This window comes from Triturus cristatus, chromosome 10, assembly GCF_964204655.1.
Source record: "Triturus cristatus chromosome 10, aTriCri1.1, whole genome shotgun sequence".
In the NCBI taxonomy this organism is placed as follows: Eukaryota; Metazoa; Chordata; class Amphibia; order Caudata; family Salamandridae; genus Triturus; species Triturus cristatus.
In genome coordinates, this window is record NC_140593.1 from 925,596,284 (window position 1) to 925,615,379 (window position 19,096).

Consider the following 19,096-nt stretch of genomic DNA (forward strand, 5'->3'; position numbering starts at 1 on the left):
TTCGGGCACCATTTGCACACGGGGTGGAGAGAGTGTGGATAATTTTTTTTTTTTATTATTAGTTTTTTTAATATTTTAGTTTAACTCAGCTTTAATAAGCCATGCTCAATTGGTGACCTTCGGGCACCAATTGCACACGGGGTGGGGAGAGTGTGGATAATTTTTTTTTTTTTATAATTGTTTACCGTACGCGTACGGTAAGCGTAATCGGCGAAATTAGCGAAAAAAATAAAAATCCGTTTTTGGCCTTGGGGGATCTTTGGGGACTCCCTCAACATTGCTATGTGTGTGGGAGCTGTCTAAACAGCCCCTTTACATGTTTTTGTGCTTTATATTTTAAACATCACTCTCAGTGCGAGAGAGAAAATGGCGGCCGCCGCTTCCTGGTTTCGGCCGATTCGAATGTTTACTAAGATCTAAGAGCCAATCAGAATCGCGCTCGCGCACGCCACCGTACGTGTACGGTAAGCGTACCGTAAGCGCACCGTAAGCTGGCTCAGATATATATATTGATTTAAAGGCTATTTTCTCATAATCTACTGAACAGATTTACACCAAACCTACAAAAGGCACTTCCTTGACCTGAGGACTACCTCTCTGCCAAATTTCTAGTAATTCTGTTCAGCCGTTCGGGCTGTAGCCCTGTCTAAAGGTCCTATGGAAAAATGCATGGGAAAAACGCGTTTTGGGACCCCCCTTTTATCTCAGCCCCCGCTTGACGAATCCCCCCGAGACTTTCAGGGTAGGAGCGGAGCATAGCGCCCCACCTATTTTGAAAAATTCGCGAGGATTCGTCGACCGGCGCCAAAGTTATTCAAAATAGAATGTTGCGGATTTCCTATGGAAACGTGGTCCTAACTATAACTACCTACTGGCGACCGCCAGTAGGTAATATATATATATATATATATATATATATATATATATATATATATATATATATATATATATATATATATATATATATATATAGATATATATATACATATATACGCTACAAGTTGCCCACAGTTGCACAGCACTCGAACACAGTTAAGAGGTGGCAAACCTTTTATTCACAGGGTATAAGCAGGCTCTGATGGCAGTTTCAATCAGACAGTCACTGGTGCGAGAGCCTGACGCGTTTCGAAAAAATGTCCTTCCTCAGAGGCAGTCGCTAAGTGAATGCGTGCACCTGGTTTCTTTTCATAGCGCTGTTATCACGCCCCCTGATGGGGCTATCCAATGACAGCACTGCACTATGGGAAATATAGTCCAGGTAATGTATACTTTAGATAGTAGAACTCATTTGTGTCCCAAATCTAAAAGCCCTGGATGAGCCAATGCCAGCAGTGTCTGCTTTAAATCCCATAACCGTGTTCCACAGTACGGCTCAGCACATTCCAAACTGCGTGCCCCCCCGGCTCCGGGGTGGTGCAAGTTCGGCGGCTGGGCAGCCGCCCCACATATACGCTCCAAGTTGCCCACAGTTGAACAGCACTCGAACATGTTAAGAGATAGTTATAGTTAGGACCTAGTTTCCATAGGAAACTTGTTTTTGTTTTCCCAATAACTTTGGCGCCGGTTGACGAATCTTAGCGAAATTTTCAAAGCTTAAGGCCCGCTCCAGTCAGCTCCTATGCTTAAAGTTTCGGGGTGATTCGCAAAGCGGGGGCCAAGAAAAAAGGGGAGTCCCAAAACGTGTTTTCTCCATGGTATTTCCCATAGGAAACTTTAGACACGACTACAGCCCGAACTGCTGAATGGAATTGCACCAAATTTGGCCTTTTGAGATGTCATCAGTGATGTCACTGACCATGGCATGAGTGATGTAATATGTGACGTCATCAGCAGTGCATTGCGGGGGGCGAGTTATAGTTAGCTGTACTAATTATAACGGGGGAATTTCTATGGTTTTGTACAAGTGAAATGTCCAACTAACTATAACTTTCACTAAAAGCTATGGTTTTTTCAGTGAATTGTATTGCTTTCTGTAATTGTGCTGTGTTTGCTTCTACTTTATTGGTTTTATCATTTTCCTCCTGTACTGGCCTTCTATTTCCCTTAGCCGTTCCTCCTTCCCATTTCCCGCCGCTGCATCCGCTCCGGCCCCTCCCCCCGCTCGCCCATTCGTCCGATCCCACCTCCCAGCTGCTCCTCCCTCCCACCTCCACTTCTTATGGCGGCTGCTGCGCGGTGTAGAGAGTGACCCTTGACCCTGCTTCCAGGCAGGTCACTCCCCACGCCACGCAGCTCCACCTGCCTGCACCCTTGTCCTGAGCCCAGCTGCCGCTGCTGACTGTGTTCGAGGCCTTCCTCCACCCTCAGGCTACCACCTGTGCCTCATCCCTGGTGGCCAGTGGTAGGCCGTAGGTTCTGCTCGCTGTATTGCATTGTATTGCTTTCTGTGATTGGGCTGTGTTTTCTTCTGCTTTATTGGTTTTATCATTTTCCTCCTGTACTTTTCCCTGCCCTTTTTGCCTTCTGTTTCCCGTGGCCGTTCCTCCTTCCTGTTTCCTGCCACTGCATCCCCTGCAGCCCCGCCCCCAGCTCACCCATTCGTCCGATCCCACCTCCCAGCTGTTCCTCCCTCCCACCTCCCCGTCTAATGGCGGCCGCTGTGTGGCTGCGCGCAACAGGCGCGCCGCTGGCGCACCAAAGGTGTGCCTAAGGCAAGCCCGTATGCGCCTGTTCCCGCCTGGACCGTGCCCAGTGCCAGAACACCTGCCCCCCGCGGCCGCTACAACACCAAACTCCGCTACGATGCCAGCACCCTCCACGCACTCAACACTGGACGATCACGCACCTGCTGCCTGGCCGCCCCGAAGCGCACCCAAGGACCCTTGTCCTGCCGGAACTGCAGCTTCACCAGCATCCGGCATGCCAAACTATCGACCAGGAAAGAACCCAACTACCTCAGATGTAGTCTTCTAAACACCCGCTGTGCACGCAAACACGCCGTTGAACTCTGGGACCTACTCGACTCAACTTCACCAGACGTCGCCTTCCTGACGGAGACCTGGCTGAACCCCTCCTCGGCACCCGACATCACCATAGCCACCCCGGACGGCTACAAGATCACCCACAGGGACCACACCAAGGGAGTAGGAGGAGGAATCGCCATCGTCCACAGGAACACTCTCAGAGTCTTGACCTACACTGACGACACCATCAGCACCGCCGAGCACCTGCACTTCCAGATCCACACAGACCCCAACACCACCCTCAGAGGAACCCTCATCTACAGACCCCCCCGGACACCGACCACAGTTCAGCGGACTCCATCGCCGACTTCGTCAGCACACACACCCTCGTCTCCACAGACTACATCCTCCTCGGGGACCTGAACTTCCACCTCGAGAACAACAACGACACCAACTCCACCACCCTAATCGACAACCTAACCAACCTCATACTCAGACAACTCGTCACAACATCCACCCACTCCATCGGCCACACGCTTGACCCCATCTTCTCCGCAAGCCCCCACTTCTCCATCAACCACACCACCGAACTCCACTGGACCGACCATCGCTGCATCCACTTCACCTTCTGGAAACCCACCACTCACCACTGCACCCAACAGATGCTTCGCCGCTGCTGGAGAAAAAAGTCACCGAAGACCAGCTTACCACCACCCTCGCCCAGAGCCCACCAGCCGACCCCACCACCACCACCTGCAACCTCAGACAGTGGATCGACGAATGCGCCAACACCCTCGCCCCATTCAAGAAATCCTTCAACAGCAAGAAAGCCAGCTGGTTCACTGAAGACCTCCAGGCCTCCAAGCAAACCTGACAAAAGCTAGAGAAGAACTGGCTCCATGAATGAACACCGGACAGCTACGCAGCCCACAAGAATGCCACCCCCGGACACCATCACCTCATCAGATATGCCAAAAGGGCTTCCTTCAAAGACCGCCTAGACAACAACGCGCACAACAGCAAAGAGCTCTTCAACAACCCCAGCTCCAACACCAACGACATCCCACCTTCGCAAGACCTGTGCGACTCGCTGGCCACCTTCTTCCATCGCAAGATCGCAGACATCCACGACAGCTTCAACGCCATGACCGCCCAACAACCACTGAGACAGCCGCCCCCACGGCCATCAACCGCACCAACCGCCTGTTTTCCTGGACCAACATTAACGACGACGACACCATCAAGATCATGAACACAATCCACTCCGGATCTCCGTCAGACCCATGCCCACACCACATCTTCAACAAAGCCAGCACCGCCATCGCACCCCATCTCCAGAAAGCCATCAACATTTCCTTCGAGACAGCAATCTTCCCGGCGAGCTGGAAGCACGCCGAGATCAACACCTTACACATGAAACCCAAGGCGGACCCCAAGGACCTCAAGAACTTCCGTCCCATCTCCCTGCTCCCATTCCCGGCAAAGGTCATCGAGAAGACCATCATCAAACAACTGACCTGCTATCTCGAGGAAAACAGCATCCTGGACCCGTCCCAGTCCGGGTTCCACAGCAACCACAGCACCGAAACAGCCCTCATCGCCGCCACCGTTGACATCAGGACCCTACTAGACAACGGAGAAACCGCAGCCCTCATCCTCCTCTCCAGAAGAACACAGAGCGTCCCCCTCACACCCTTCCGCTCCAAAGCCACCAAGATCATCTGCGGCGTACCCCAGGGCTCAACCCTCTGCCCAACGCTGTTTAACATCTACATGGCACCGCTCGCCCACGTTGCCCGACTGCACGACCTCAATATCATCTCTTACGCCGATGACACCCAGCTGATCCTATCCCTCACCAAGGACCCTCACACTGCCAAAACCAACCTCCATGATGGAATGAAGGCCTTCGCCAAATGGATGAAGAACAGCCGACTGAAGCTGAACTCAGACAAGACGGAGGTCCTCATCCTCAGATCCACCCCCTCGGCCTGGGACGACTCCTGGTGACCGACCGCACTGGTAACAGGTCCAACACCGACCGACCACGCATGCAACCTAGGGGTCATCCTAGGCTCCACCCTCTCCATGACTAAGCAGGTCAACGCCGTCTCTTCCTCCTGTTCCACACCCTCCGCATGCTCCGCAAGATCTACAAGTGGATCCCCACTGAAACGAGAAGAACGGTCACCCAGGCCCTCGTCAGCAGCAGGTTGGACTACGGAAACGCCCTCCACGCAGGAGCGTCAGCCAAACTCCTGAAACGGCTACAATGCATCCAGAACACCTCTGCATGCCTGATCCTCGACATGCCTCACATACCCCACCTGAGAGACCTGCACTGGCTCCCCGTCAACAAGAGGATAACCTACAAGCTTCTCACCCACGCACACAAGGCACTCCACAACACCAGACCAGCGTACCTCAACAGATGACTCAGCTTCTACACCCCCACCCGCCAGCTCCGCTCCACCGACCTCGCCCTCGCCACAGTCCCCCGCATCCGAAGAGCGACCTCCAGCGGCAGATCGTTCTCCGACCTCGCCACCAAGACCTGGAACACCTACGGCAGACCCAAGACCTGCTAACCTTCAGAAGACTCCTCAAGACCTGGCTCTTCGAGCAGTAGCAGCAGTACCCACCCCCCAGCGCCTTGTGACCCTCACAGGTAAGTAGTGCGCTTTGCAAATGCTATGATTGATTGATTGATTGAATCTATATATATTATATATATATATATACATATATATATATTCACTGAAAAAAACATAGGTTTCAGGGGCGTTATAGTTAGCTGGACTTTTCCCTCGTACAAAATCATTGAAATTCCCCCGTTATAGTTAGTTCAGCTAACTATAACTCACGCGCCCGCAATGCACTGCTGTTGACGTCACATATTACATCACTCATGACATGGTCAGTGACATCACTGATGACATCTCAAATGACATCACTGATGATATCACTGAAGACATCATCCAGCGAATGTGTGTTTTTCTGAAAATTAAATATGTTTTATATATGTATATCTCAAGGTCGATGGAAGAATAAATGGGTATATAAGTGTCTAAATGGATGATTTGTTTTTGAAAAATGTATTGTATAACTGACTGATTAAGTATATATTAGTGAATACATGGCTTGGTGAGTAATGTTTAAATATGTAAATATCTGTATCAGTCTCTCACTTTGTGTATAAGTGGCTGCATGGGTTGGTGAGTAGCTACATGAGTGTCTATATAGGTTATTAGTTGGTTTTTTGAGTATCGGTATGAGTGTCTGAGTGTCTGTATGGTTCGGTGGGGGGTATTACGTAGTGCATAGGTGCATGAATTAGTGACTCACTGTTTGTATGTGTTGAAGACAGCATGTGTGCAGGACTGTATGGGTGGATGAGTGTGTGCATGGGTATGTTAGTGAGTGAATTACTGTCTCAATAGTGTCTTTATGAGTAACTACATATGTTTTAAACTAGTATATGTGACTATTGGTGTATATAAGTGAGTATATGTGAGAGTGAGAGATTGAAAGTGTTCCTGTATGAATAAGTATGTGTTTCTATAAGTGATTGTTTAAAAAGTATGTGTAAGTTTCTGTAGAAGTAAGTGTGGTGGTGTGTGTATAACTGTATATGCAAGTAAATGGATGTTTGATTCTTTATTAGCATGAGTGACTATGTGTGTGAGTAAATCTATGGATGAGTGGTGTTGTGTAACAGGATGTATAGGTGTATGAGTACATATGATGAGTAAGTACATGTATGAGTGACTGTATAGGACTGTTGGTGAATGAGTGGATGTGTATGTGGATCTTAGAATTACTGAATAGGTTGTTGTAACTGGTATTGGTATGTCCATTGTTTTGAAAATGTTAGTTTCTATTTTTGAATGTGTGTATCAAAGGTTATATTAGGGTGAGAGGAGGTCTGCCACTGTATCACAAGGATGATGTCATCAGTGATGTCATTTGAGATATCATCAGTGATGTCATGAGTGATGTCACTGACCATGCCATGAGTCATGTAATATGTGACGTCATCAGCAGTGCATTGCGGGCGCGCGAGTTATAGTTAGCTGAACTAACTATAACGGGGGAATTTCAATGGTTTTGTACGAGTGAAAAGTCCAGCTAACTATAACGCCCCTGAAACCTATGGTTTTTTCAGTGAATTTCTAATGTTTTTTAAATGCTAATTCCTAACTACAACGTGCCTGAAATCTATGGTTTTTTCAGTGAATTTCAAAGGTTTTTTAAATGCTAATTTCTAACTATGCCTACAGTGATAGGAGCAACAGAAGTCCTAAAAGACGAAGAAAAGTGCAGGAAGAAGGATAACGTGCAGAAAGAACAAACAGAAGAGCAGAAAGAAGCCTTGTTTCAAAATCATCCTGTACCCTCAACTTTTTCAGACGGATACTGGTGGTAACTGAGTCTGACTAACCAGTCCTAGAACCAGTGCTATGTTAATAGACACTCAGAATACAGTGAAAACACCTACATACACTAGGGAACACTATGTGTTGGGGTCCCCCTGTGATTAGCATGACCTCCTCTGTAAGCTCCTAGTATATAATAGGGCAGGGGGATTAAAACTACCTCTTAAAACGCGCTACAGAGCGTGTTTGCAAACGTCACCTCAGGCCCCGTCCCCTCCTTTCCCCACTGTGTAAACACACCCTGTGGCCGTTTTTAGTTGGGAGATTTAGTTCATTTGAATCCTGAGGGTCCCTAGGGTCCAACTAGCCCACTAGGTACCTCCAGTATGCACCACAGAGCTGCGTTGAAGAGAGGTGTAAAAAGTGGCACGGCCTGGACCACTTCTTTGCAACGCAGCTCAGTGGCCCCGTCCCCTTCCTTCACCACTGTGTAAACACGCCCTGTGGCCATTTTAAGTTGGGAGATTAAGTCCCCTTGAATCCTGAGGGTCCCTAGGGGCAAAATATCCCACTAGGTACATTGCAGAGAGGTGTAAAAAGGGGCACGGCCGACACCACCTCTCTGCAACGCAGAGCAGTGGCGCTTGCTGGAAAGCACCTGGTGGGCTAGTTGGCCCCCAGGGTCCCTCAGGATTGAAAGGGAATTATTTCCCCAACTTAAAACGCTCCACAGGGCGTGTTTGCACACGTCACCTCAGGCCCTGTCCCTTCCCTTCACCACTGTGTAAACGCACCCTGTGGCCGTTCTAAGTTGAGAGATTAAGCCCCCTAGAATCCTAAGGGTCCCTAGGGTCAAACTAGCCCACTAGGTACCTCCAGTAAGCGCCACAGAGCTGCATTGCAGAGAGGTGTAAAAAGGGGCGTGGCCTCAGAACACCTGTCTGCAACGCAGCTCCCTGGCACATACTGGAGATACCTGTTGGGCTAGTTGGCCCTCAGGGACCATCAGTATTGAAGGGGAATTCATTCTCCAACTTACAACTGGCCAGGGGGCACATTTGCAGAGTGCTGCAAGGAGGGGGCGTGGCCTCCTGCGCGATGCCGGTCTTTTATTTTTTTTATTGTTTTAAGAAGGGGACTGTGTGGCCCCCCTCCCAAGGCCTTAATCGGCCCGGGGGACACCAACCCCCGGGTAATGGCCTTTTTTTTTTATTCTTTAGGAGGGGGGCTGCATTGTCCCCCTCCTCAGGCCACTTATGGCCCCGGGGACCCCATCTCCCAGGGCCGGCCTTTGTTTTTTATTATTTTAAAAAACTATATATTTATAGAAACACCTAGGACATGCTGGACAAACCGTATGTACCTATCACCATGACGATTTGCGTGATATTCATTAAAAGGCGACTATGCATAAAATGAATCCACGTGGAATTTGTTTACACCGCTAGTGAAGCTCTGACGTGTCTGACGCCCTACCGTGCCTAATCCCGGCGCCCCCGCTGGTGGGCACTCTCCAAGTAGATACCCTTATCGTTTATTTATGCAAACATGGGTAGCTATTGATGGACACACTTAATACACACGCACACCAAGCCATTCAAAGGGGATTCAACAAAAATTCGACCAAAACTATGCAAGAAACCCCCCTCATGGTTAATAAAACACACATCCACCGCCGGATGTGTAATACTTTTTATTTTACTCTCTGGAAAGGAGATGAACCTCACTGGAGAGTCACAGCGCTCCTGGCTGAGCCCAATGCTGTGTTACACCCACCAGTGCCCGCCGAGTGCCACACACCTCTGTGTTGTATTCCACCAGCTAGTGCGTATTCTATGACACTCTCTAGCACATGTGCACTGTAACACCACCCCGTGAATATGTCATGCCACACTTGCCTTCGCACGGGTTATATTGCCCCATCTAACGAGCCTTCCTCGATGCCTATGTTATAATGCACAGCGCTATGACATACATATTACAATCTGGGATCCATATCTTTGTACTACAAAAGGGGGTGGTGATGGACGGAGCATCAGAACCAATCAAACACTCACACCCAGTCAACAGATCTGGGTTTGATCCATCACCGTTCTTTAGCCCACTTTGCCGCCCCAGTTCAGACATGGTCATATGCAAATCAGTCTGACCGTGTGCCTCATGGGAACAGTCCAGCCCGAACTGCCAAGCCATGCCTTCCCTGGACCGGAAACAAGCTTCCTAGGACCGGCTTCTGGCATTTCCACTCTTTGTCACAGTGCATATGCAACGTTACGCTCCCCAGCACATATTTTATATTACAACTTTAGAGACTAGTTAGGTTACACAAAACTGTCCTGTTCATATTACACTCCAAGGCGCATATCGCATAGCACGCGCTAGTCCCTGTGCTATCTCGCGCTCTCCAATGAATCTGTCATTGCGCACAATGTATTGCATATTATATTTCATGCCCCTGTTCATCTTATATCACACTTTTTGGTGCATAGTTTTTACCATACACTATATCTAGTTTTCATTTTCAATCGTGCTCTCAGGACTATGTTCTTTATAACACTGCGTTCACCTACCCTTTTCACGGGCATTACATTTTGCAATGGGGGTGGAGGGTCAGGGGGTGTTTCTGCCAAGTGAGCCCGGATTCACAGTCACAAACGTCCTCTTCTTACTGAATAAAAGTGAGATTATGCTGCATACTTGTTAATATTTTAAGTAGTTCGCACAGACACACATTTTAAAAACAATAAAGTTCCTAGTACCCACCTTCTCTGAACAGTTAGCTTGCTGCTCTATCCACCTTCCTCCCTATCCTCTGTTGTCTGAATCCATGGACTAGCCTCCTCCCTCCTGCCATGCATGGTCGTATGTGCTGCCACTGCCCTCCATTTAGCATGATGTACCAGTCCACTCCTCCTGCCCTCCATTGCCCAATTCAATGCCCCATCATTGACCTCCTGCTTAGCCTCTGTGCTTAGCTTGCTGCCCCTATTCTCCTTCCCCCTGCCCTCCGATGTCGTTGTGCATGCCCCTGCTCCATCCTTTTTGCCAACCATGTTCCATGGACCAGCCACCCCTATCTACTCTGAGTGTTCTGTTGAGCTGCCACTCCCTTCCCACCTGCCTAGTATTGTCAGATGACTGTAACCTGTCCCTGCCACCTCTACCATGCCTGTCCACATGCCCCTATCCCCTCCCTCCTGTCCTCCATGGTCCATTTTACTGCCACACCCTTCTGCCCTCCCTGGTCTGTTGTGCTGCAACTGCTCCTCCTGCCTGCCCCGCGCGGTCTGTTGTGAGGCCCCTTCCCCTGAACTCTCTTGTCTGTGCCCAGGTCCTGACCCTCCCTTCTATCCTCCATGGTCCTTTGTGCATGCCCCTGCACCCTCCTTCTTGCCCATCATAGCCATTGTGCTGCCACTAACCCTCCCGCTTGCTATGCATGGTCTTCTGTGCTGCCTCGGCTCCTCCCACCTTCCCTGTGTGGTCAGCTAGCAGCCCCTGACCCCTCCCACCTTCCCTCCATGGTCTGTGTGTATGCCATCATAGTCTCACTGTTGCTCTCCATGGGGAGTCTTGTTTCTAGTGCCCATCCTGCCTGACCTCCATGGTCATCTTGCTGCTCCTGCCCTGCCCCCTTGCCCCCAGCCCTCTGTTTCCATGTGCAGACCCCTATTCCCTCCCTCCTGACTTGTCTGTTCCATTGTAATGCCCCTGATCAGTCCCCCCTGCCCTTTATGGTCTGTTATGCTGCATCTTTCTCTCCTGTCTGTCCATTATGGTCAGCTAGCTACCATTGCCTCTTTCCCCTCTGTTCTCTGTTGTCCATGTGCATGGTCCTGTCCCCTCCCTATTGCTTTCTATGGATTGTTGTGCTGCACTCCCGTCCCACATGCCCTGTGTGGTGTATTGTGCTGCTGCAAACCCTGATGCCTGCCCTGTAGTGTCAGTTTGGTGCACCTCTTCATGCCCCTCCTCTCCTCTGTTATCCGAATCCATGTCCCTACCCCAATTCCTCCTGCCTTCTGTGATCCAATGAACCATACTTGCGAACATTTTGAACTTGGTAAGAGGGAGATTTTGAAAAAAACACTGGGGTATTGATTTTCCCCTTTGAGTTACATTGAAAAAGAGGAGATTGTAGACAGGAGACAGATCAAATAAAGCCGATTTGAGCTTAAAAACATTGGACGTTTCCTGGCTGAATCGGGTCTGTTGGCATATATGGTTATACTACCACTGCCTCTTCCTTCTGCCCACAATGGTCTATTATATTGCCACAGCCTCTCTTGCCAGTCCTGTATTGTTGGTTTGTTGCCCCTGCCCCCCTTTCCACTGCCCTCCATAGTCTGTTGTGCTGCCACTGCCCTTCCTGCCTGCCCAGTGTGGTCAAATTGTTGCCTCAGCACCCTCCTACCTGCCTTCAATTTTCAGAGTCCGTGCCCCTGGCCTCTGCCTCTCAACAGTATCCTAATGAACAACTAGATTGCTAACATTCTATATATATTACAAAAGTGTGGAACGCCTGAAGTCATCTTGATGTAATCAAAACTGTAATACCTAGAGCATTTCCTTTAGAAATTACATATATGAGAGGGTCTTATTTGCATCAAAATTATAGTTAGTGCTCTAAAAAACTAAAATGAGGACATATTTTCTGAGTTTTCAAATAGCAACAAAGCACTTTTAAATTATTTTTTATCTTTATTTTTTTTATCCTGTTGACCACTTGATTAAATGTTGCACTTAGGGGAGAGGATGTGGTGTTACTTCCAGAGCTGCAGACTTTGCAACTGGGGAACCAGGTTGGAGTTTCTGCTTCAGCTCAACATTCTGTGATTCTGGTCAAATCACTTAATCTCCCCATGTCTACAACCAAAATGAATTTGATCTTGTGTGATGTAACCAATGCTCATGTAAAGCACTCCAATACCTGACAAGTCTGCACTATATAAAACTGCAAAAACACAAGAAATACGTGTTTTGCACACTTCTGTCATTGGGCTACATGTGGGCCACATCTGGGTGATATTTGTGCTGCATTTGGGCTCTTTTGCCTCTGGTGGCCATCTTGGGAGATTTATTTGTTATGCAGTTTCCTAATTTCCTCATTTACTGCTGTCTCCTCAGTAGGAAATGCTTTCCGTTTTTTACTTTGATTCCATCAAGAAGGTATTCAGATATGTCACACATTTGCCATAAATTCTGAATGTTAGCACTCTAGTTGCTCATTAGATCATTGTAGTAAAGCTACTGCTCACCACGGAAGTCTGCTGTTGGTATTAAAACTGCATGTTTCAGTCTGCATGTCAGAATATTTTAATGAAATAGAAGAGGATTTGAGAAGTCACTCAAAATGTGGCCTAATTTTTCTTTCTTCAGCACTAATCATAATTTCTATGGCAAAATGAACCCCCTCATTGTGTTCCTTTTTAAATTAAATGTTTTAATTGTTACCAGTTTATTCCAATCAAGATGGCTTCAGGTATGCCATACGTTTGTCATAAGTAAGACAGTAAGCGCTCTAGTTGTTTTTAAGAACACTCTGGGACATTCTGTCATTGGGCTATACTTGGGCTACATCTGGGTGATATTTGGGCTACATTTGGGCTCTTTTGTCTCTGGTGGCCATCTTGGGAGACTTATTTGTTATGAAGTTTCCTAATTTCCTCATTTACTGCAGTCTCCTCAGTAGGAAATACTTTCAGTTTTTTACTTTGGTACCATCAAGAAGGCATTCAGATGTGTCAAATATTTGCCATAAATTCTGAATGTTAGCACTCTAGTTGCTCATTAGATCACTGTAGTAAAGCTACTGCTCACCAGGGAAGTCTGCTGCTGGTATTGAAAGTGCATGCTTCAGTGTGCATGTCAGATTTTTTAATGAAATAGAAGAGGATTTGAGAAGTCAAAATGTGCCCTAATTTTTCTTTCTGCAGCACTAATCATACTTTCTATGGCAAAATGAACCCCCTCATTTTGTTCCTTTGCAAAGTAAATGTTTTAAGAGTTACCACTTTATTCCAATCAAGATGGCTTCAGGTGTGCAATACGTTTGTCATAAGTAAGACTGTTAGCGCTCTAGTTGTTTGTTAGAATACTCTGGGACATTCTGTCATTGGGCTATACTTGGGCTCCATCTGCGTGATATTTGTGCTACATTTGGGCTCTTTTGTCTCTGGTGGCCATCTTGGGAGACTTATTTGTTATGAAGTTTCCTCATTTCCTAATTTACTACAGTCTCCTCAGTAGGAAATACTTTCAGTTTTGTACTTTGATTCCATCAAGAAGGCATTCATATGTGTCACACATTTGCCAAAAAGTTCATGAATGTTAGCACTCTAGTTGCTCATTAGATCACTGTAGTAAAGCTATTGCTCACCAGGGAAGTCTGCTGCTGGTATTGAAAGTGCATGTTTCAGTCTGCATGTCAGAATGTTTTAATGAAATAGAAGAGGATTTGAGAAGTCACTCAAAATGTGCCCTAATTTTTCTTTCTGCAGCACTAATCATACTTTCTATGGCAAAATGAATCCCCTCATTTTGTTCCTTTTTAAATTAAATGTTTTAAGAGTTACCACTTTATTCCAATCAAGATGGCTTCAGGTGTGCAATACGTTTGTCATAAGTAGGACTGTTTGCGCTCTAGTCGTTCTTTAGAACACTCTGGGAAGCTGCAGTAGAACACAAAGGAATCAACTGACAGTCTCTGCCCTTGTTGGATGTACATGTTTTACTGAGAATGTCAGACTTCATTCTCACATGATTGAGAAAGATAATGTGAATTTACAGGAAATATGCTCTCAGTTTAGCTTATAGATCACCTTACACACCTCTGTGGGAAAAGCATGAGAAAATAGTTTTCTCTCAAACATGATTCATGATATCACAGCAGAAGGCTTTTTCACATGGTAAAATCACCTTAGAACACACCACAATTCCTAAAATGAGTATGGTACCATCAACAAATGATTTATAATGTAACTAAAGTCTTAAAACTTTCTATTAACTGGATGAAGTACTGACAGCCAATCAGATCCCACAATGAGATGTGTGGTTAGGCTCCGCCCAGATATATATGTGATTTTGATTTTGATTTTCTCAGGAACTACTGAACGGATTTACACTATTTAAGCAAAAGGCACAACTCTGAACCAAGGTATACCTTTCTGCCAAATTTGGTGTAATTCCGTTCAGCTGTTCGGGCTGTAGCTGCGGCTAAAGGTCCTATGGGAAATTGCATGGGGAAAACACTTTTTGGGACCCCCTTTTTTCTCAGCTCCTGCTACACGAATCATCCCGAGACTTTCAGGATAGGAGCGGACCGGAGCTGGCCAAAAGTTTGGAAAATTCCGCAAAGATTCGGCAACGGGCGCCAAAGTTGTTTCAAATAGAATGTTGCGGATTTCCTATGGAAAATAGGTCCTAACTATAACTACCTACTGGCGACTGCCAGTAGGTAATATATTTATATATATATATATATATATATATATATATATATATATATATATATATATATATATATATATATATACATATATATATATATTCACTGAAAAAAACATAGGTTTCACACACGTTATAGTTAGGAATTAGCATTTAAAAAACCTTAGAAATTCAGTGAAAAAACCATAGGTTTCACACATGTTATAGTTAGCTGGACATTTTACTCGTAAAAAACCAATGAAATTGCCCCGTTATAGTTAGTTCAGCTAACTATAACTCGCGCGCCCGCAATGCACTGCTGATGACGTCACATATTACATCACTCATGACATGGTCAGTGACATCACTCATGACATCACTGATGACATCTCAAATGACATCACTGATGACATCACTGATGACATCATCCAGTGAATGTGTGTTTTTCTGAAAATTAAATATGTTTTATATATGTATATCTCAAGGTCGATGGAAGAATAAATGGGTATATAAGTGTCTAAATGGATGATTTGTTTTTGAAAAATTGATTGTGTAACTGACTGATTAAGTGTATCTCTCACTTTGTGTATAAGTGGCTGCATGGGTTGGTGAGTAGCTACATGGATGTCTATATAGGTTATTAGTTGTTTTTTTGAGTATCAGTCTGAGTGTCTGTATGGTACGGTGGGGGGTATTACGTAGTGCATAGATGCATGAATGAGTGACTCACTGTTTGTATGTGTTGAAGACAGTATGTGTGCAGGACTGTATGGGTGGATGAGTGTGTGTATGGGTGTGTTAGTGAGTGAATGACTGTCTCAATAGTGTCTTCAGGAGTAACTACATATGTTTTAAACTAGTATATGTGACTATTGGTGTATATATGTGAGTATATGTGAGAGGGAGAGATTGAAAGAGTTCCTGTATGAATAAGTATGTGTTTCTATAAGTGATTGTTTAAAAGACTAAGTATGTGTAAGTTTCCGTAGAAGTAAGTATGGTAGTGTGTGTATTACTGTATATGCAAGTAAATGTATGTTTTATTCTTTATTAGCATGAGTGACTATGTGTGTGAGTAACTCTATGGATGAGTGGCATTGTGTAACAGGATGTATAGATGTATGAGTACATATGATGAGTGAGTACATGTATGAGTGACTGTATAGGACTGTTGGTGAATGAGTGGATGTGTATGTGGATCTTAGAATTACTGAAGAGGTTGTTGTAACTGGTATTGGTATGTCCATTGTTTTGAAATTTTTAGTCTCTATTTTTGAATGTGTGTATCAAAGCTTATATTAAGGTGAGAGGAGGTCTGCCACTCTATCACAAGGATGATGTCATCAGTGATGTCATCAGTGATGTCATTTGAGATGTCATCAGTGATGTCATGAGTGATGTCACTGACCATGTCATGAGTGATGTAATATGTGACGTCATCAGCAGTGCATTGCGGGCGCGCGAGTTATAGTTAGCTGAACTAACTATAACGGGGCAATTTCATTGGTTTTTTACGAGTAAAATGTCCAGCTAACTATAACATGTGTGAAACCTATGGTTTTTTCACTGAATTTCTAAGGTTTTTTAAATGCTAATTCCTAACTATAACGTGTGTGAAACCTATGGTTTTTTCAGTGAATTTCTAAGGTTTTTTAAATGCTAATTCCTAACTATAACGTGTGTGAAACCCATGGTTTTTTCAGTGAATTTGCAAGGTTTTTTAAATGCTAATTCCTAACTATAACGTGTGTGAAACCCATGGTTTTTTCAGTGAATTTGCAAGGTTTTTTAAATGCTATTTTTTTTTTTTATTCTTCATTTTTTTCAAACATATTTTTAATTTAATTTTCTTATCTTTTATAAAGACTATGCTTAAATTTTTAAAATCCTTAAATATTTTTTTTATATATATTTTTTAAAATAAACATGTAAAATTTATTTCCAGATTTTTTTTTTTTTTTTTTTTTTTTTTTTATAGTACGCGTACCGTAAGCTCACGGTAAGCGTACGGTTTACGCAACGTCCGTAATCTATCTACGCTGCTTGCGTATAGTTACGTACTTTGCGTAGCCGCACGTACTGCGCGTGGGACGCGTGCGCGCTTACGCAACACGCGCACGTTACGCGGAAGTGCCGGGGAGTGACTGTTATGCGCATGCGCGCAAGCGCGTGTCTTTTTTACGCGCACGCGTACTTTTTGCCGTAAGCGTACCGTAAGTGTACCGTAAGCGTACGGTTGGTCATGTGATCATGAAACACAACTTTTGATTGGTTGAAACTACTTTCAGTTCTAGAACTCTCCTACACCACACCCATTCCCCTCATTTCTGCTTGTGATCCCTTGGGAGAAGGAGCTGGTTTGTCTTTGGGATACGATGGCAGAACAGCAGAGCTCTTCTGAGAGTGAGGCTAGCACCAGCAGCACTGTCTTGAGGCAGAGAGCGAGGAAAGTAAAGCCTTCTTATGTTTGGGATTATTTTACTTTTCCAGAAGGCCAGCAAAAGGTGAATGCACCCTTAGTTACTTGCAAGCTGTGTAAGCGTGTACTTTCTAGAGGTAATCCTAACAGGAAGTATTCCTTTGGGAATCACACCATGAAGAGACACCTCCAGGATGTACACAGAAGGACACATGGTCATCTTTTTGGAGGTAACTCTTCAGAAAGACGAGCCAGTACATCCACAGCAGCTCAGCCTGGACCATCACCTGCAGGGCAGACTCCTTCTTCTGCAGGTCAGGTGAGCCCTTCATCTGTGGGGGGAGAATCTCCTTTTGCTGGCCCTCTGGAAATTAACCCTCGGTTTGCGAGGGTTGAAGTACGGTGCGCCACTTGTCACGATCTAATTACTTATAGGGAGACCAGTGTTTCCCTGGTGAACAGTAAAATAGATCAGCACACTTGTCGTACCGTCTAATATTCCCAATCTTTCTTTCCTCTGTCCCTGCATGAACACAACGGTTCTTTTAAGAGCCAACCTTATCTTTCATCTTTTTTTTACATATGTTTTTAAAAACTTTTTTTTATTTTTTTTTACCGTACGCGTACGGTAAGCGTACCTTTTTTTTTATTTTTTTAAAAAAACACTAAAAATCATTTATCACATTAGAAGGTCCTTGAGAGACTACAATTATTATTATTGACTTACCATACTCACTCAAAAAAATATTTATTCATTTGTTTTTTTAAAAAATAGTTTTTAAAATGGTTGTAGTTTCCGAAAATTTTCTATATCGATCTGAAAAAAAAGAAAAAAGTATTAATATTTTTAAACCATTTTATAATACAGTACACATATTTACATTTTTTACCAAAAAATATTTTTGCCTTATTTTTGCTGTTTTCAGAATATATTGCATTTCACTATAAATTGTGAAAGCAATTGCATTCATCATTTTACAGCGGGCAAAAAAAAATAACAATCTCAAAGATTGTATTAAAAAAGCCCAGAATCTCTTCTCACTTAAACTTATCATTACAGAAATGCATATTATTCTAAAAAAATATCATCTAAAAACAATACTTTTTTCTTTAAAATACCGTCTGATATGTTTGTTTCAGAAGTATAATCACAAAATTATATCTCAAATAACTCCAAAATACATCTGATTTTATTTCCTTTAGGCCAAATAGTATTTTTTTTTTTTTCCTGGAATAAATTTCCAAGGGAAAACCATTAAAATTCTAAAGTTTAATCTGTCCAGATCTCACCAATTCTCTGTAACATTTTGGTTCACGAAAATTTTTTGAATAATTTATTTAGTCCACAATAGAATTGCTTACTTTTCCACATGGCCAAATAGTAATTTTTTAAATCATTTTTGAAAAAATTTCCAATGGCAGTCCAATAGCATTCCAAAATTTAAAATGTGCAGAAGTTACCGATTATCTCTAAATTATTGGTTTTTCAAAATTGCATTAAAAATTAAAAAAGTCCACATTACAATTGGTTATCTTTCCTTTAGGCCAAATGATAATTTTAAAAATCTTTTTTCTACAAAATTGCAATGGTAATCCAGTAAAATGGTAAAATTATTTTGTCCAGATCTTGCCAAATCTCTCTAAAATTTAGGTTTCAGGAAGATTAGATAGGAATTTGCTAAATCAAAAGGCAAACGTTGTTTGAAAATCAATTGGGAATCATTACACAGTGTCCAGCCTTTTTCACATTTTAGATAAACTGTGTAATGTCCAGAAGTAACAGTAGGTCCATCATGGAAAATTATTGCAACAGTTACAAAAGTTTTTCCTGAAATTGATAATTGCTGTCCTGTAAACTTCTTTATTAAAGTATCCAATTTTGATCCATCAGCTCTACATCGTTGCATCATTAAAATTACATACTGTCCGTATTCCCTTAAAATTAATGTTGATAACATGTCAGAATTACACTC

General features: G+C 44.3%; 1 protein-coding gene across 1 annotated transcript in view; it reads right to left on the reverse strand.

Moving 5' to 3' along the window:
• TMIE (transmembrane inner ear) overlaps positions 1–19,096 on the reverse strand; it is a 632,649-nt gene that overhangs the window by 75,445 nt on the left and 538,108 nt on the right. The window lies entirely within an intron of this gene.